The following is a 20,643-nucleotide window of genomic DNA, read 5'->3' on the forward strand; positions in this document are numbered from 1 at the left end:
AGGTGACTGGATCTCATTCTCTCTGTCCGCAGCAGCACAGCGGGGTCTAAGCACTAGAGCAGGCATGTCCAATCTATGGCCCTCCAACTACAAGTCCCATCATGCCTTGCCACAGTTTTGCTATTAGGGAATGCTAAAACTATGGCAAGGCATGCTGGGATGTGTAGTTTCACAACAGCTGGAGGGCCGCAGTTTGGACACGCACATACACACGCATAATGTGTATGCGCAGATCTCCGGAAAATGGCGCAGCAGACACATTTAAAAATGATTTCCATTGGAAGCCACCAGCAAAACTATTTTGTACAATTGCGCCAATCGGCCAGGCTTGATGCTAAAGCTTCTGCGCCATTTGCTGCTGGCCACCATCAGATCCATTGTCAATGACAGATAGACATTGATGGTGTTAAACCATTGAGCATGGATATCTATACCCACCTTATGCAGAGAGGGACCACTCACCAAGGTGGGCCACACTCACATTAACTGCGCCCACTCACAGCGGAGCTGATACTCATAGACTCACTGGTGTATCTATAACTGGTGTAGGGTGTGATATAATTATACCTCCCGCAGTGCCATCGGCCAGCGCTGAAGACAGAAATCACAGTAGTGGCGCAGTACAGTGGTGTCTGGGAACAGGAGGAGGGGAGTCAGAACCCGCACATCATTATCCATAAGCAGAATGCACCAATGGGGTGATTCAGATTGGCTTGCAAACCACATTTGGTTTGCTGGGATGCGGTCATTTGGTCTACAGCATGATGGTCGACAGTCAAGAGGTTGACACCATTACGTCGACATAGGAAAAGGTCGACATGGATCTAGGTCGAAAGGTCATTAGTTGGACAGGTCGTTAGTTCGACAGGTCATTAGTTCGACATTGTCTAGGTCGACAGTCAAAAGGTCAACATGGGATGACCTTTCACTGTTTTTTGAGCCGAAATGTGCCGACAGGCGGTATTTCATGCCCTACCATCCACTAGGGCGTGGTGTGAGAATAAAATAGTGTGCCGAGCGCAGCGAGGCACCGTGCCCGACGCATTGCGAGCGCAGCGAGCGATGCAAGGGGATGCGGTGCAGTTTAAACTGTCCATGTCGACTGTGTTGACATTCAGGTAAAAAAACAGTGAAAAACCCCATGTCGACCTTTTGACTGTCGACCCAGACATTGTCGAACTAATGACCTTTCAACCTAGAACCATGGCGACCTAATGACTGTCGACCATCATGCTGTAGACCAAATGATCCCAACCCGGTTTGCTGATGGACAAACCCATGCTGCACTGCAGGGGGGAAGATGTAACTGTTCAGTATTTGCGGCTGACCCCAGAACGGGTGTTTGCAGGGAAGTAGCCAGGAGTGTGGATGATATATGAGCCCCGTAATCTCCTTACACACACACCCCCCCTCTCCTTACACAGCCCCCCCCCCCCCCTCCTTACAATATGTCCACAGCGCGCACTGCGACTCTAAGAGGATAAAGATGTGGGACCGTAACCTATATTCTGCCAGAGCACCAAACACTTCTCTGGATTAAGGAATCCTCAGACATCTGCATGGATGAGAGCAGACGGCCCCCAGACACGGCAACGTGTAATAATTACATGCAGCCGGGCCGAGACGCTTATGCTGGGCACACACTGACAATATATATTGCTGGACCATCGGCCATGTGTGCCGGCGAGTATGTCTCATACACAGATCTATCGCATTGGCTGTGTGTACCCAGCATGCAATGCTTCTATTGTAGTGTCTGCAGAGCATCGCTCCATCCCATCTACCCCCTGAGATGCACATACATTGCAGATTATTAGATTATTGATCTCTCTAGTGGTCTGCAGAACATCGCTCTGTCCCACCTACCCCCTGACAGGTACATAGTGATATATCCTGCAGATTATTACATTAATGACTTCTATAGTGTCCTGCAGAACATCGCTCTGTCCCATCTACACCCTGACAGGTACATAGTGAAATATCCTGCAGATTATTACATTACTGACCTCTCTAGTGATCTGCAGAACATCGCTCTGTCCCATCTACCCCCTGACAGGTACATAGTGATATATCCTGCAGATTATCACATTACTGACCTCTCTAGTGATCTGCAGAACATCACTCTGTCCCATCTACTCCCTGACTGGTACATAGTGATATATCCTGCAGATTATCACATTACTGACCTCGCTAGTGATCTGCAGAACATCGCTCTGTCCCATCTACCCCCTGACAGGTACATAGTGATATATCCTGCAGATTATTACATTACTGACCTCTCTAGTGACCTACAGAACATCGCTCTGTCCCATCTACCCCCGGCAGGTACATAGTGATATATCCTGCAGATTATTACACTACTGATCTCTCTACTGACCTGCAGAACATTGCTCTGTCCCATCTACTTCCTGACAGGTACATAGTGATATATCCTGCAGATTATTACACTACTGATCTCTCTAGTGACCTGCAGAACATCACTCTGTCCCATATACCCCCCTGACAGGTACATAGTGACATATCCTGCAGATTATTACACTACTGATCTCTCTAGTGACCTGCAGAACATCACTCTGTCCCATCTACTTCCTGACAGGTACATAGTGATAAAACCTGCAGATTATTACATTACTGACCTCTCTAGTGATCTGCAGAATATCGCTCTGTCCCATCTACCCCCTGACAGGTACATAGTGAAATATCCTGCAGATTATTACATTATTGACCTCTCTAGTGATCTGCAGAACATTGCTCTGTCCCACCTACCCCCTGACAGGTACATAGTGATATATCCTGCAGATTATTACATTACTGACCTCTCTAGTGATCTGCAGAACATCGCTCTGTCCCATCTACTCCCTGACAGGTACATAGTGATATATCCTGCAGATTATTACATTACTGACCTCTCTAGTGATCTGCAGAACATCGCTCTGTCCCATCTACTCCCTGACTGGTACATAGAGATTTATCTGGCAGATTATCACATTACTGACCTCTCTAGTGATCTGCAGAACATCACTCTGTCCCATCTACCCCCTGACAGGTACATAGTGATATATCCTGCAGATTATTACATTACTGACCTCTCTAGTGTCCTGCAGAACATCGCTCTGTCCCATCTACCCCCTGACAGGTACATAGTGATATATTCTGCAGATTATTACATTACTGATCTTTCTAGTGTCCTGCAGAACATCACTCTGTCCCATCTACCCCCTGACAGGTACGTAGTGATATATCCTGCAGATTATTACATTACTGATCTCTCTAGTGATCTGCAGAGCATCGCTCTGTCCCATCTAACCCCTGACAGGTGCATAGTGATATATGCTGCAGATTATTACATTGCTGACTAATGACCTGCAGAACATCGCTCTGTCCCATCTACCCCCTGTCAGGTTCATAGTGATATATCCTGCAGATTATTACATTACTGGCCTCTCTAGTGACCTGCAGAACATTGCTCTGTCCCATCTACCAAAGCAGCTAAAATGAGGACAACACTGTCCCTGCATTTTACATGCTGGGTTTCTTATGATTTTGTGGAACCATTTTTGCCTGGTAACCCGCATAACCAGCAGGTGATTATTGTAGCCGTAACTAGTTGTGACCGTCAGCTGTTGCCCCGGGCGATAGCACGCCCTTCCTGTAATCACCTGCACAATATATATGGCTGCACGCGGCGCAGGATGGGGGTTGTGACACAGAAATCTAGTATATCATGTATAATCCGCGCCAAGTCACTGCACACTGACATATTAAATGACTCTTGTGAAGGACAAATGCCGTCCGGTAACATCCATCTCCTGATCATTTCCTAAATAAGAGATTCATCGTCCTGGTGGCGTCTCCTCGCTCCCCGCGTCTCCTCATCATCAGCCCTGGTGGAACTGCTTTAAGAAGCCATGTATAACGCTGATAGACAGCCGCAACTTCATTTAAATTTCTTCAATACTGCTTAAGTCAGTGCTTTGTATTAGGCAGATTGAGTGACAGGCGGATCCCACACAAGGCTGCTCGCCCAGAGACACGGCCTCCCCTCAGCCTGACGGGGGCCAGCGCGGCCATTCCTGGTAATCCATGTAACCCAATACCTGCACAACATACCTGTCCTTGTCATGCTGGCGGGTGCGCTCTATGAACACTTCCTAGTCGTAGGATGCATCCTGGGGTTTTCTGCGGTAAGGTGCCAGGTCTGTCTTATCAGCAATGTGGCCCTGGGCAAAGCAGTACACCGGGGCCCCTACCCACCCAGTCAGGGAACCAATAAAAATAATCATAGCATGCTCCTCCTGCAGCCCTGCGCCATCTTTCCACATGCTTCCATACAGTGACTGGCTCTCAGCACTCTGATTGGTGAATACCACTTAACATACTGACAGACATTCACTGTCTGGCTGCAGGCTGGGAGGCAGGGAGAGAGTACTGCAGTTTGATTAGTGGATAGCTACCGCCATGTACCAATTAGCATACTGACAGACATTCACTGTCTGGCTGGGAGGCAGGGAGAGAGTACTGCAGTCTGATTGGTGGATAGCTCTATTCATCCACCAATCTGCATGATAACTCATTCACTGGGGCCCATTTATCAAGCAATATTTGCAGCTAAATCCTTGAAAACACACGTTTTCGGGTTTTAGCCGCAAATATTAAGTATCACCTAAATGTATTAAAGGGGACCGCAGCAGGAATCTCCGATCCCTGCTGCGATCCCCCCCTGCAGCGCCACATAGGTTTCTATGGGGGATGCGAAGCTGCCCGATGTATCAACATCGGGCAGCCCGGCATCACAGCCCTGGGCTATCGCCATTCTAATGTGGCCTATGGCTATGCATCGCAATGCCCGAGCGGCATTGCGGTCAGCGGGGTCGCGGGGGGTCAGTGCATTACTGCGCATGCGCAGACCCCCCGGCTTCCGGGTCAGGGCTTCGCAGGGACGGGCTCCTTTCGGAACCCTGTCCCTGCGCCCTGGCAGATGATACATTGGGGCAAAATGATCGCATTTTACAATGCGATCCTGGGCGGTTATATTCCGCCCAGATCGCATTGTAAATGTGATCAATGATAAATGGGGGCCACTGTCTGGCTGCCGGCTGGGAGGCAGCCAGACAGTGAATGCTGCACTCTGGTTGGTGGATAGCTACAGCCATCCACCAATTAGCATACAGACAGTCATTCACTGCATGGCTATTGGCTGGGAGACAGGGAGAGAATTCTGCATTGTGATTGGTGGATAGCTCCAGCCATTCACTGTCTGGCTGTATACAAGGAGGAGATAATGCTGTTGGCTGTTATGATTGTGTGACCACCACCAGCCCCAGCTCAGTGGCCCCTATAACATACATAGAACGTGCGCCTTTCCAGCAATATACTCCACCTCATGTGTATGTGCAATGGTGCATGTAATGATATATAAGTAACATTATATATAGTGCCGCCCTATCCATTACAGATACTGTGACTCGCGTGTGTACATGGCTTCAGATCCTGCCACAGGGGGCGACAGAGAGGTCAGAATCACTCTATGTGTGTACAGTATATGGCTGTCTGGTAATTGTAGACCATCACTGCTGCTATAATGACCAGCTCCATCATCTATCCCAATATCCCCCCTTAGGAGCCGCCTTCGCCGACCTTAGAGGCATCGCTGGTGCTGTTGGCAGCTTGGACCTTCTAGCTACAATCTCCCTAATGTAAGAGGCTGCGGCCGGCTGTCCATCACCCGGGAGCCGCCTGTCACCTCGTCACTCCCACTTGTTTCTTCTCTGCCTCTTTTATGCACACTGAATAATCCAACGTCATTAGTTAAAGCCGGGAGACACAGCCCTTTATTTAACCCATTTTGTCATTCATCTCTCGCTGCCAGGAGATCACTGTAAAGGTGTGTACACACGTATCGATTTACTTTCGATTCTATTCGCTTTCAATTTCCCCTTTTCCGCCCCCTTTCGATTTGGCCTTTGCTTTCACATCCAATTTCACATTCGATCTGCACTTTAGCATTCGATATCGGATTCGATTTCAAGGCACAGTCTACAAATTAAATTTACTGGATCGAACTTGATATTTCCTTGCCGGCACAGTCTTTATTTTTATTTTCGATATAGAGAAAACGGGAGCGCGTATTGAATCGAAAGCGTCTTAAAAACCATTCAATTTAGATTCGATTCTGCTTCTAGAAGCAAAATCGAATCGAAAACCTGTCGAAGCGTGTGTACACCCCTTTATAGAGATCACATGGGCCAGACCGATGCGTCGTAACCATCTCCAGGGCCAGTGAGATGGACCAATCAGGGATGGGCTATCGGTTACAGGCAGACAGGACAGAGCCCCCTCACCCAGCCAGACCAGTGGGCAGTAACCCTCTCCAGGGCCGGTGAGATGGACCAATCAGGTATAGACAGACAGGTCAGAGCCGCCTGACCCGGCCAGACCGGTAGGTCGTTACCTTCTCCAGGGCTGGTGAGATGGACCAATCAGGCATAGACAGACAGGACAGAGCCCTCTCACCCAGCCAGACCAGTGGGCAGTAACCCTCTCCAGGGCCGGTGAGATGGACCAATCAGGTATAGACAGACAGGACAGAGCCGCCTGACCCGGCCAGACCGGTAGGTCGTTACCTTCTCCAGGGCCGGTGAGATGGACCAATCAGGTATAGACAGACAGGACAGAGCCGCCTGACCCGGCCAGACCGGTGGGTCGTTACCTTCTCCAGGGCCGGTGAGATGGACCAATCAGGCATAGACAGACAGGACAGAGCCGACAGACCCGGCCAGACCGGTGGGCAGTAACTCTATCCAGGGCCAGTGAGATGGACCAATCAGATACAGACAGACAGGACAGAGCCGCCTGACCCGGCCAGACCGGTGGGTCGTTACCTTCTCCAGGGCCGGTGAGATGGACCAATCAGATACAGACAGACAGGACAGAGCCGCCTGACCTGGCCAGACCGGTGGGTCGTTACCTTCCCCAGGGCCGGTGAGATGGACCAATCAGATACAGACAGACAGGACAGAGCCGCCTGACCTGGCCAGACCGGTGGGTCGTTACCTTCCCCAGGGCCGGTGAGATGGACCAATCAGGTATAGACAGACAGGACAGAGCCCCCTCACCCAGCTAGATCAGTGGGCAGTAACCCTCTCCAGGGCCAGTGAGATGGCCCAATCAGATACAGACAGACAGGACAGAGCCGCCTGACCCGGCCAGACCGGTGGGTCGTTACCTTCTCCAGGGCCGGTGAGATGGACCAATCAGATACAGACAGACAGGACAGAGCCGCCTGACCCGGCCAGACCGGTGGGCCGCTACCTTCTACAGGGCTGGTGTGATAGACAATGCAGGGATGGACTATCAGGTATAGGCAGACAGGACAGAGCCCCCCAAGCCAGCCAGACCAGTGGGCGTTTACCTTCTCCCGGGCCAGTGAGACGGACCAATCAGGGATGGACTATCGGTTACAGGCAGACAGGACAGAGACCCCTGACCCGGCCAGACCGGTGGGCCTTTACCTTCTCCCGGGCCAGTGACACAGACAATGCAGGGATGGACTATCGGGTGTAGGCAGACAGGACACCCCAGCATTTTCTGGTCGTGCAGCGCCCAGTTGATGGGAAGGTGGGACGATGACATCATCAGCCCGATCTCCCCGCAGCCACAGTCTACACTTACTTGGCGGCTGCACACTAGGGATGGCCATCAACCATCGATGATTCGAAATCATCGATGGTTCATGGCCGATGTCGAATACTTTTGCCATCGATGGGGGAGTACCAGATGGTTTCCCTCCATCGATAAAATAGCAAAACGATGTTTTGCTTTTTTTTTTTCCAAAGTGCCAGGACACGGAGCATAGCTCCGCCCCCGACACCCGTGAAGCCCCGCCGCCGTGTTTTGATTGGCCCACAGGCCAATCAATCAAACACAATGGATGACCATCGATATGTAAAAATATCGATGGTCATCCACTGCATAGTTAAGCACTATCGATGGGCAGTTGCCGATTTGCCATCGATGGCAACCATCGATGGCAATGGCAACGATGGCCATCCCTACAGCACACAGGAGGAAACCCATCAGGCGGTGAGTGATTGTGAATGGATTTTCCCCTGATGGTTGAGAACGCATGAGCAGCTGCGCATAGGGGCGGGGAAAACGCTGTGGCGGGACATCATTTACTGATCACTGGGCTCCGAAGATTCGCAGCCCAGCGATCAACTCTGGTTGCTATGGGCAACATAATGTTAATAAATGGATCTCTTTTGTAGCTCCGTCCTGTAGTATTCTCATTCCCCGAGGTGTGAGGGCGAGGCCCCTGGATTGTGGCTCCTTTATCCTGGTTCAGAGCTATTATACAACGCGGGAGGCCCAGAATGAGCCCCTGATATAAATACACTGCTGCCTGCCATCTAATATTCTGCTTTTGTTGTGGTTTGTTAATTATTAATGGGGTATGCAGCACATTGTACAGGAATAGCAGCTGGTCCATCACTGTTACTAGCCGGTGTATATACAGCAGATGGCCAGCAGGGGTCCTCGCTGATCACTCCATCGGCTGCAGGATTAGTATCTGTGAGGTTCCCAGTGCAGGGGAGTACCAGCAATGTGGAGGGATTGTGGGCAAGGAGAGGTTACTTATACCGCTTTGACATCGCTATGGCTGGGTCAGGCCCTGGTGCGGCACTTTCATATTAAACCTGGGTCACCCATTATACACAGGGTGAAGCAGCGGCGTAACTATAGCACCGCAGCCCCCACCACCGCGGGGGGGGGGGTGTGTGCTGTGCATGTGGGGGCGCCGGGGGCTGCGGTGCTATAGTCAAAACCCCCCTCAATCCCCCGCAGACTTACCTATCGCGCTGGTCCCGGCGGCTCCGTTCTTCTGCTGAGGACCACCACAAAATGGCCGCCCCCATATAGCACACAGTTCTCTGAAACTGTCTGCTGTATGGGGGCGGCCATTTTATGGTGGTCCTCAGCAGAAGAATGGAGCCGCCGGGACCAGCGCGATAGGCAAGGCTGTGGGGGATTAAGGGGGGGTTTGCATGGGTGGCAGGGTAGGGGTGCTTGGCGGGGCGGGGTTTGCCCAAAACGTAGCTACGCCACTGGGGTGAAGCAGGTTTAACCTTCCTTATAACCCAGGTGGAATTGCTGGGATGCCCCGGGTTAATTATTGTGGAGCTAACACATCGAACCTCGATCTGGGACCACCAGGCAGCACCCCGGCAATTACCCAGGTTTCAGTGCGATGTGAAAGGGATGTTAATTTATTTTAAAAACCACCTTAGACCCTTTGCTCCAACCTACATCTACCCTGACATATACAACTGCGCATTCAGTATTGTTAGCAATGCAAGAAAAGCACACAACTGGATAAAACCATGCTGCACTGCAGGGGGGCAGATGTAACAGGTGCAGAAAGAGTTAGATTTGGGTGCAATGAGTTCAATCTGAAATCTAAATTGCAGTGCAAGAATAAAGCAGTCAATATATTTACCCTGCACAGAAACAATATAACCTGACCAAATCTAACGCTCTCTTTGCACATGTTACATCTGCCCCCCTGCAGTGCAGCATGGCGTAACCCATTTGCGTGCTTTTCTTGCTTTGCCTTAGTGTACGCTGGCCTGGTATAATGGCTACTTCAGTGGAGATCATGCTTCGGCACCTGAGTGACATCACAATCTGATTAAACAGCTTGCCAACAAATGTGTTGTGCAGTTGAGAGAGGCATAGATGGGTCAGCATTAGGAGGGGTTGCTGACTCCTGAGTGCCATTGGAGAAGCCAGGGGTATCTCCAGGTAAGCTGGTTCTCAGATGTTATACGCCATTATCATGTGGCCTTACACTGGGCTATTAGACCCAGACATATTTGTTATTGATTATGGGATGGATTTGGGGGCGTGGTGTCCCCTGTGTTGGTATGGCTGGGCTGCTTCAGGTTAGCACACCCTAACACTTTATTAACACTTTTGTTTTCCCTATCACATTGTATATATTTTGTATTTTAATCCCACCTTCACTTCTTTACATAGCACTTCTGTGCTTCTTATTAACCCTTACTAACTTTCATTTGTGTGCTGCCCTGGGGTACTCAGCCTGTGTCGGCATGTTGGGGGCCCACACCCCAGACCAATACCCAGTATTAGGGACCCCCAGTGACACAGAGATGCCTTGACGTACGGCCTGGGGGCTTAGCCCTATATCTGCAGATATATGCAACCAAGATCTCTGTATTATCTGATTATTATGTGTATATTTTTCTCACTCAGTGTACAATTGGGATACAAAATTTATTTTTTTCCTAACCAGAATCACCCCTCCCTTTTGGCACCTGAGTGACATCACCATCTGATTGAGCAGCTTGCCAACAAATGTGTTGTGGAGATCATGCTGGGTATTGTAGTGCCCCGAGGCTGTACAATGCAGAACTAGCTAATAAGCCTCCTAGGAAAGGCTGCACTGGATAGAGTCCTGCCTCACGTCTCTATCTGCCCAGCAAACACTACAAGCTGTAATACGAGTCCCCCCCTCCCCTACCTGGGCCCTGGATTCCCCCCCCTGCACCGCGCACACAGGCTATTAGTGTGATTACTGGAGGTCGGAGAGTTCAAATGAAAATGTCAATTTTCATTTGGTAGAATGGTCCATTTGGAAGAGCCGAGCTGTCGGATAAGGACCCAGCCCGGACCCCCCCCACCTGTGAGATTATTGCTCCCCGAAGGCCTGCAAATCCCGGCCAGTGACGAGGTGCCAATAGTGACTTGTGCCAATAGGGAGATGAATGCGTTGGCGGGTCAGCGGTGTGGGGCTCCGTGCTGTGTACGCGCAGGATATTAGCAGCCACCTCGCCATGCTCAGCGCTCGCTCCCACATCGCCACAGATTTATTAGCTGAATCCCTGCCATTAATCTCTCTAGTTAAATACCTATACACACGTCTGGCACCGCCACCAAGTTAATAAAATATGTACTATTATGTGTACAAATGTCACGGAATACATTCCGAATCAGCCCCACGGTATAAGCGATATCAGATTTATAGCCGCTTAATATCCCCCCAAATCATTGGATACCGACATCCCAAGTATAATATATCCCTATTGTATGTGTATAATATATCCCAGATCCCTACTGTGTGTGTATAATATATCCCAGATCCCTACTGTGTGTATAATGTATCCCAGATCCCTACTGTGTGTGTATAATATATCCCAGATCCCTACTGTGTGTATAATGTATCCCGGATCCCTATTGTATGTATAATATATCCTGGACCCCTACTGTGTGTGTATAATATATCCCAGATCCCTACTGTGTGTATAATGTATCCCAGATCCCTACTGTGTGTATAATATATCCCGGATCCCTATTGTACGTGTATAATATATCCCGGATCCCTACTGTGTGTATAATATATCCCGGATCCCTATTGTACGTGTATAATGTATCCTGGATCCCTATTGCGTATATAATATATCCCCGATCCCTATTGTGTGTGTATAATGTATCCCCGATCCCTATTGTATGTATAATATATCCCAGATCCCTACTGTGTGTATAATGTATCCCGGATCCCTATTGTATGTATAATATACCCTGGACCCCTACTGTGTGTATAATATATCCCAGATCCCTATTGTACGTGTATAATATATCCCGGATCCCTACTGTGTGTATAATGTATCCCGGATCCCTACTGTGTGTATAATATATCCCAGATCCCTACTGTGTGTATAATGTATCCCAGATCCCTACTGTGTGTATAATATATCCCGGATCCCTATTGTACGTGTATAATATATCCCGGATCCCTACTGTGTGTATAATATATCCCGGATCCCTATTGTACGTGTATAATGTATCCTGGATCCCTATTGCGTATATAATATATCCCGGATCCCTACTGTGTGTGTATAATGTATCCCCGATCCCTATTGTACGTGTATAATATATCCCGGATCCCTATTGTACGTGTATAATATATCCCGGATCCCTATTGTGTGTGTGTGTGTATATTGCACACACATAATAGTCCACACATACTGGGCAGTGTTATTCTCACAATGAAATGTAGCTCTGAGCTAGGATACCCCTCTGCCATACCTGACTCTCTGCACATGTTACATCTGCCCCCCTGCAGTGCAGCACAGTGTTACCCTGGTGCTCGGTCACTGGCTGCTTCTGTATGTAGCCCACACATGCTGGGCAGCTGTATTCTTACACTGCAATGTAGCTCAGTTCCATACCTCCCAACTTCTGTGCTGATGAAATAGGGACACTCGCGCGGCAGCGTCCGAAAAGGGGGCGGGTGTATGCAAATGAGGGTGCAGCTTATGCTAATTAGCCACAACCTCATTTTCATACGAGAATAGATGCTGTGCGCATGCGCACAGCGTCTATTTGATTAGATTTGGGGGTCTGCCAACTGCCACCCCCCGCAGCGGGACAATGCCTGCCGCGGGTGGGACAGCGGGACAGGACCCGAAAATCGTGACTGTCCCGCTGTAATCGTGACAGTTGGGAGGTATGCAGTTCTAGGACACACCCCTCCCACACCTAACTCTCTGCACCTGTTACATCTGCCCCCTGCAACGCAGCATGGTGTTACCCAGGGTAAAGTGCTCCTTTTTAATTGCTTCCACCCCTGAATCAGCCCTTTACACGTGTAGCAGGTGACCGTGATAATGGGCTGCAGATAAATGTATGACTTATATCCTGTACTTCTCTCCCCCAGGTTGCGGCGTTGGGATGAGGCAGTGAAGATCAGGGCTTATGGCGTTGGCTTCCCTGTAGCACAGAGGGCAGGAGAGCAGCGCGGTGGAGCCTGAGTGGGGAGTGTCAGGTGACAGTCACCTTATCCCGGCTTTAGAGGTAACATTTTCATGAATATAGTACAAGTACCGGTGAGAGCCCGGACATGTGAAGCTGGTTAATTATGTAAGCGCAGAGCGAGCAGATGGCGCTACGCTGGGGGGTAACATAAGACCATGGTTGGAGTGAGACATTTATATACAAAAACTGGGAGCTGAGCTGTTAAACTCTCCAAAGGCTCCGCTTCCAGCTGCAGAGCGCTCTGTATAGGGATGCACCGCAAATGTTCTAATGTAACACAAGGGCGGACACCGTGGTCCTGTGCTTCAGGCGCTGCAGAGCAACATGGCAGACCCTGGTAACGGTACGAGATACGTACAATACAGGAAGCTGCTGCCCCCCATGTGTGGTGCTCAGGGTTGGCATCAGAAATTGTGGGGCCCAGGATTGACCAAGCAGGCAGGGCCCCCTTTCCTCTCTCAAACCCCTGGCGTGCCTGGTGAGACCTCCTATGTCTGTAGCACTGGCTGCACTACTCCACCTCTACATGTGTGAGCTTTGTTTATGACAAATTATACTTTATAAACTCCAGTCCTGGGCCCCCTTTCTGTCTGGGCCCCCTTTCTGTCTGGGCCCGGGACTGGAGACGTGGTCCCCCCATGATGGCTGCCCTGGTGGTGTTATCTGCAGTATGTGGCAATATTCAGCTATCATCCTTACTTGTCAATGACAGGTTGCTACGTTTTCTGTGGTGCTACAGTACTTTATACTATCTGGGCAGCACGGTGCGGGCAGCTTTCTCTGCAGCGCCAGTTGTGCCTATTTACAGCATACTGATTTTTAGCGTAGATCCCAGTTCTGTTTTTGTGCGGGACTCGCTGACAGTCTCCGTGATCCGCGGACCCGGCGGGCAGGGCGGACCCGGTGGACAGTGAATGTGATCCGCGGACCCAGTGGGCAGCGATTGTGATCCGCGGACCCGGTGGGCAGTGATTGTGATCCGTGGACCCGGTGGGCAGTGATTGTGATCCGCGGACCCGGTGGGCAGTGATTGTGATCCGCGGACCCGGTGGGCAGTGAATGTGATCCGCGGACCCGGTGGGCAGTGATTGTGATCCGCGGACCCGGTGGGCAGTGATTGTGATCCGTGGACCCGGTGGGCAGTGAATGTGATCCGCGGACCCAGTGGGCAGTGATTGTGTTCTGCGGACCCGGTGGACAGTCATTGTGATCCACGGACCCAGGGAGCAGTGATTGTGTTCTGCGGACCTGTGGGCAGTGATTGTGATCCGGGGACCCGGTGGGTAGTGATTGTGATCCGCGGACCCGGTGGACAGTGAATGTGATCCGTGGACCCGGTGGGCAGCGATTGTGATCCGCGGACCCGGTGGGCAGTGATTGTGATCCGCGGACCCAGTGGGCAGTGATTGTGATCAGCGGACCCGGCGGGCAGTGAATGTGATCCGCGGACCCGGTGGGCAGTGAATGTGATCCGCGGACCCGGTGGGCAGTGAATGTGATCCGCGGACCCGGTGGGCAGTGATTGTGATCCGCAGTCCTGGTGGGCAGTGATTGTGTTCTGCGGACCAGGTGGACAGTCATTGTGATCCACGGACCCGGTGGGCAGTGATTGTGTTCTGCGGACCTGTGGGCAGTGATTGTGGTCCAGGTAAGCAGTGATTGTGATCCGCGGACCCGGTGGGCAGTGATTGTGTTCTCAGGACCCGCTGGGCCGTGATTGTGATCTGCGGGCCAGGTGGGCAGTGATTGTGTTCCATGGACCTGGTGGGCAGTGATTGTGATCTGTGGACCCGCTGGGCCGTGATTGTGATCTGCGGGCCAGGTGGGCAGTGATTGTGTTCCATGGACCTGGTGGGCAGTGATTGTGATCTGTGGACCCGGTGGGCAGTGATTGTGTTCTGCGGACCCGTGGGCAGTGATTGTGATCCGCAGACCTGGTGGGCTGTGATTGTGATCCGCAGTCCTGGTGGGCAGTGATTGTGTTCTGCGGACCCGGTGGGCAGTGATTGTGATCTGCGGGCCAGGTGGGCAGTGATTGTGTTCCATGGACCTGATTGTGATCTGCGGACCTGGTGGGCAGTGATTGTGATCCGGGGACCAGGTGGGCAGTGATTGTGTTCTGCGGACCCTGTGGGCAGTGATTGTGTTCTGCGGACCCGTGGGCAGTGATTGTGATCCGCAGTCCTGGTGGGCAGTGATTGTGATCTGCGGACCCGTGGGCAGGTATTGTGATCCGCAGTCCTGGTGGGCAGTGATTGTGATCCGCAGTCCTGGTGGGCAGTGATTGTGATCTGCGGACCCCGTGGGCAGTGATTGTGATCTGCGGACCCGTGGGCAGTGATTGTGATCCGCAGTCCTGGTGGGCAGTGATTGTGATCTGCGGACCCGTGGGCAGGTATTGTGATCTGCGGACCCGTGGGCAGGTATTGTGATCCGCAGTCCTGGTGGGCAGTGATTGTGATCCGCAGTCCTGGTGGGCAGTGATTGTGATCTGCGGACCCCGTGGGCAGTGATTGTGATCTGCACTAGGAGGGGGAATGATGCTTCGTCTGACCCCGTCAGCCACATTTAGTCCTCCTAATGGTTTGGATTTTAGATGACCTCCTGGTGACAAGATGCCGGAGGGTGCTCAATATTAATGCGGCCCGACCTGTCTGCAGCATCTGATACCGGGGAACATGCAACTTTAATAGGCTGAAATGCTACAGCTGATGTGATAGTGCAACGCTTGGATGCTCCAAGTCCTCTGTTACTGACAGGTCACCCAGAGTTCCTCCTGCTTTATATGTCCTACAGGGCTGTCCATCCCGGGCCCTTACCTCCCTGCCCAGGCCCTTACCTCCCAGCTCGAGCCTTTACCGCTGCACCCTGCTTGGCACCTTACCTCCTTCCTGGGCCCTAACCTCCTGCTCAAGCCCTTACCCCCTTTCCTAACCTCTCTGCCCGGACCCTTACCTCCTGCCTGAGCCCTTACCTCCCGCCCGAGCCTTTACCGCCGCACCCTGCTTGGCACCTTACCTCCTGCCTGGGCCCTAACCTCCTGCTCAAGCCCTTACCCCCTTCCCTTACCTCCCTGCCCGGACCCTTACCTCCCTGCCCGGACCCTCACCTCCCTGGGCTCTTACCTCCCTGCCCGGGCCCTTACCTCCCTGCCCGGACCTTTACCTCCCTGCCCAGACCCTTACCTCCTGGCCCGGGTCTTTACTACCCTGCTTGGCACCTTACCTCCAGCTTGGGCCCTAACCCCCCCTGCCCAGGCCCTAACCTCCTGCTCAAGCCCTGACCACCTTCCCTTATCTCCTGCCTGAGCGCTTACACTCCTGCCCGGGCCCTTACCCCCTGCCGAGCCCTCACCCCCTGCCTGGACTCTTGCCTCTTGCTCCTAGTTGTCTATTTCTCCATCTTAGAACCCAACCACCTCCCAGTGTGTGCAAATCATTTGCTGATAAGCATCAGAAACTTCCTGCAGGAGCCTGGAGCAAATCCTATTATATATTTATTTGCTTTGTGACTTTTTTACACCAAATTATTATTATGTATTATTATTTATTAGTAACATTATTATTATTAGCCCCTGCCTATAGCATGGTGATTGCTTTGTTCTCTGCATCTCGCCACAAACAGAAGGTTGAGTGTAACGTAAGTGCGGACAGAAAGCCGTGCACCGCGTCTGTCACACTCTCCTGACGAACGACCTGCCGGACGTTTATCACATTGCATAAATAAAGCTATTATTTTAATTACACTACCTAATGCCTGGCATAATTATGCTGATTCATTCAAAACAATGATGTATAAACTGTTTAATATATTTAATCAACAAAGTGTTCTACATATCCCGGACAAACAGCACCGGTCGCGGGTCCCTATAATATACTTAGTGGCGGGTGATAAATGAGCGAGTATGAGGATGTCGCTCAGTCACCGTCCTAGAAACTGATATGGATGCGTGTTGTCTGCATAAATCTCGTTACAGGGTTATTTACTAAGAAAGTTCTGCAGAATCTCACAGCGACTAATTAGCTATCACGTCTACATGATCTAAGGCCAGTGATTGGCTGAGCGGTATCTGTAGGAGACCTTCCCAAGGTGCACCCCCAATCCAAGGAGACCACCCTATGTTGTACCCCCAAACCAAGGAGACCTCCCTATGTTGTACCCCAATCTAAGGAGACATCCCTATGTTTTACCCCCAATTCAAGAAGACAGTGGCGTAACTAGACACATGTTGATTCAGATTTAGATGCAGTGGAGATGTTGGGCGCAGCGGAGATGTTAGGCGCAACAGAGTTACTCAAGCCCGCAGAGCAATGCATATCTATGGGCACTGACACATTCTGATGCACAGGTCTAAGCCAGGGAAGGGCTTTGTAGCAGCATTAGCAAGACGCAGGCACAAACACAGCTGCGTCCGGCGCAGAATCAGTCGCTGTGTCTGCCATATACTTATTAGCCATGAGTAGGTGTATATGGGGCCCTGGCCGCCTTAGTAAATAGGGGGAGATTGCTCTGTGGTGCAGGTGATCCATGGTCGCTGACGCAGCCTGACCCTCACTGGAGATTATGGTGTCACCTGCAAGGACTAAGGGGGTAATTCTGGTCAATTCGCTCGCCCGTGTGTTCCCACAGGGTAGTGATGTTCTTCTGTGCACGTGTGGCCACGGAGAACAACGTGTTTGCTGGGTGCACGCACCCAAGTGTAACATCCATTCGCAGGCCCTGCGAGGGAATCGCCCTTATGAATGGGAGGCGGTCAGGCCACCATAAGCAAGGACCAGAATAACCCCCAGTACCGGGAGCTCTCTCCTTTGTCTGATCGAAAACATGAAACGTCCACGATTTCCTATCCTGATCCTGATAATAACGTCTCCAGCGGAGAATACTGGGACCCCGCTATGAAGTACCCTGCGCCGGTTCTACCCGCTGTACCCTGCGCTGTTTCTACCCGCTGTACCCTGCGCCGGTTCTACCCGCTGTACCCTGCGCCGGTTCTACCCGCTGTACCCCGCGCCGGTTCTACCCGCTGTACACCGCGCCTGTTCTACCCGCTGTACCCTGCGCCGGTTCTACCCGCTGTACCCTGCGCCGGTTCTACCCGCTGTACCCTGCGCCTGTTCTACCCGCTGTACCCTGCGCCTGTTCTACCCGCTGTACACCGCGCCTGTTCTACCCGCTGTACCCTGCGCCGGTTCTACCCGCTGTACCCTGCGCCGGTTCTACCCGCTGTACACCGCGCCTGTTCTACCCGCTGTACCCTGTGCCAGTTCTACCCGCTGTACCCTGCGCCGGTTCTACCAGCTGTACCCTGCGCCGGTTCTACCCGCTGTACACCGCGCCTGTTCTACCCGCTGTACCCTGCGCCGGTTCTACCCGCTGTACCCAGCGCCGGTTCTACCCACTGTACGCCGCGCCTGTTCTACCCGATGTACCCTGCGCCGGTTCTACCCGCTGTACCCTGCGCTGGTTCTACCCGCTGTACCCTGCGCTGGTTCTACCCGCAGTACCCTGCGCCTGTTCTACCCGCTGTACCCAGCGCCTGTTCCACCCGCTGTACCCTGCGCCTGTTCTACCCACTGTACACCGCTATGAAGTACCCATTCTGCCCGCTGTACACCGCTATGAAGTACCCTGCGCCTGTTCTACCCACTGTACCCTGAACCCATTCTGCCCACTGTACCATGTGCCCATTCTGCCCGCTGTACCATGTGCCCATTCTGCCTGCTGTACCCTGTGCCCATTCTGCCGGCTGTACCCCGCTATGAAGTACCCATTCTGCCCGCTGTACACTGCTATGAAGTACCCATTCTGCCCGCTGTACCCCACTATGAAGTACCCATTCTGCCCGCTGTTCTGCATATTCAGCTATTTCAAGTCCTCTCTGCATATGCCGGCAGCAGACCCGTCACCTGTCCCACTGGCTGGAAGGCTGCAAAATGCATTAGACGCCTCCAGGTAATTAGTATATGGAAGTCTTAAAGAAACATGTCGCAGGGCAGCAAATGGCGCTTATACAATCATTACGTGCTGCTGAGCACAGTCTAATCCACTAATTCTAGGCGGCAGTGTGTGACGGTCCGGCACTGCAGGATCGCTCTAGGCGGCAGTGTGTGACTGTACGGCACTCTGCTTAATCTTTCTACGCGGCAGTGTGTGACTGTACGGCACTCTGTGGGCTCTCTCTAGGCGGCAGTGTGTGACTGTACGGCACTCTGCGTGATCGCACTAGGCGGCAGTGTGTGACGGTCCGGCACTGCGGGCTCTCTCTAGGCGGCAGTGTGTGACTGTACGGCACTCTGCGTGATCGCACTAGGCGGCAGTGTGTGACTGTACGGCACTCTGCGTGATCGCACTAGGCGGCAGTGTGTGACTGTACGGCACTGTGCGTGATCGCACTAGGCGGCAGTGTGTGACTGTACGGCACTCTGCTTAATCTTTCTACGCGGCAGTGTGTGACTGTACGGAACTCTGTGGGCTCTCTCTAGGCGGCAGTGTGTGACTGTACGGCACTCTGCGGGCTCTCTCTAGGCAGCAGTGTGTGACTGTACGGCACTCTGCGGGCTCTCTCTAGGCGGCAGTGTGTGACTGTACGGCACTCTGCGGGCTCTCTCTAGGCGGCAGTGTGTGACTGTACGGCACTCTGTGTGCTCTCTCTAGGCGGCAGTGTGTGACTGTACGGCACTCTGTGGGCTCTCTCTAGGCGGCACTGTGTGACTATACGGCACTCTGTGGGCTCTCTCTAGAAGGCAGTGTGTGACTGTGCGGAACTCTGCGGGCTCTCTCTAGGCGGCACTGTGTGACTATACAGCACTCTGCAGGATCTTTCTAGGGGGCAGTGTGGGACTGTACGGCACTCTGTGGGTTCTTTCTAGGCAACAGTGTGTGACTATGTGGCACTCTGAGGGATCTCTCTAGGCGGCAGTGTGTGACTATACAGCACTCTCCGGGCTCTCTCTAGGCGGCAGTGTGTGACTATACGGTACTCTGCAGGATCTCTCTAGGCGGCAGTGTGTGACTATACAGCACTCTGCAGGATCTTTCTAGGGGGCAGTGTGGGACTGTACGGCACTTTGTGGGTTCTTTCTAGGCATCAGTGTGTGACTATGTGGCACTCTGTGGACTCTATCTAGGCGGCAGTGTGTGACTATACGGCACTCTGCAGGATCTCTCTAGGCGGCAGTGTGTGACTGTACGGAACTCTGTGGGTTCTTTCTAGGAGGCAGTGTGTGACTATGCGGCACTCTGTGGGCTCTCTCTAGACGGCACTGTGTGACTATACGGCACTCAGCAGGATCTCTCTAGGCGGCAGTGTGTGACTATACGGCACTCTGCAGGATCTTTCTAGGCGGCAGTGTGTGACTATACGGCACTCTGCAGGATCTCTCTAGGCGGCAGTGTGTGACTATACGGCACTCTGCAGGATCTCTCTAGGCGGCAGTGTGTGACTATACGGCACTCTGCAGGATTTCTCTAGGGGTCAGTGTGTGACTGTACGGCACTCTGCGGGATCTCTCTAGTCGGCAGTGTGTGACTATACGGCACTCTGCAGGATCTCTCTAGGCGGCACTGTGTGACTATACGGCACTCTGCAGGATCTTTCTAGGCGGCAGTGTGTGACTATACGGCACTCTGCAGGATCTCTCTAGGCGGCAGTGTGTGACTATACGGCACTCTGCAGGATCTCTCTAGGCGGCAGTGTGTGACTATACGGCACTCTGCAGGATTTCTCTAGGGGTCAGTGTGTGATTGTACGGCACTCTGTGGACTCTATCTAGGTGGCAGTGTGTGACTATACGGCACTCTGCAGGATTT

General features: G+C 52.1%; 1 long non-coding RNA gene across 1 annotated transcript in view; it reads left to right on the top strand.

The window, feature by feature from the left end:
• LOC146036509 (uncharacterized) overlaps nt 1-20,643 on the top strand; it is a 105,289-nt gene that overhangs the window by 32,883 nt on the left and 51,763 nt on the right. Inside the window, exon 2 of the long non-coding RNA XR_014460827.1 lies at nt 12,737-12,873. This is a non-coding gene — a long non-coding RNA (uncharacterized LOC146036509). The remainder of the gene's footprint in view (nt 1-12,736; nt 12,874-20,643) is intronic.

Source organism: Crinia signifera, chromosome 9, assembly GCF_055691185.1.
Source record: "Crinia signifera chromosome 9, ASM5569118v1, whole genome shotgun sequence".
Classification (NCBI taxonomy): Eukaryota; Metazoa; Chordata; class Amphibia; order Anura; family Myobatrachidae; genus Crinia; species Crinia signifera.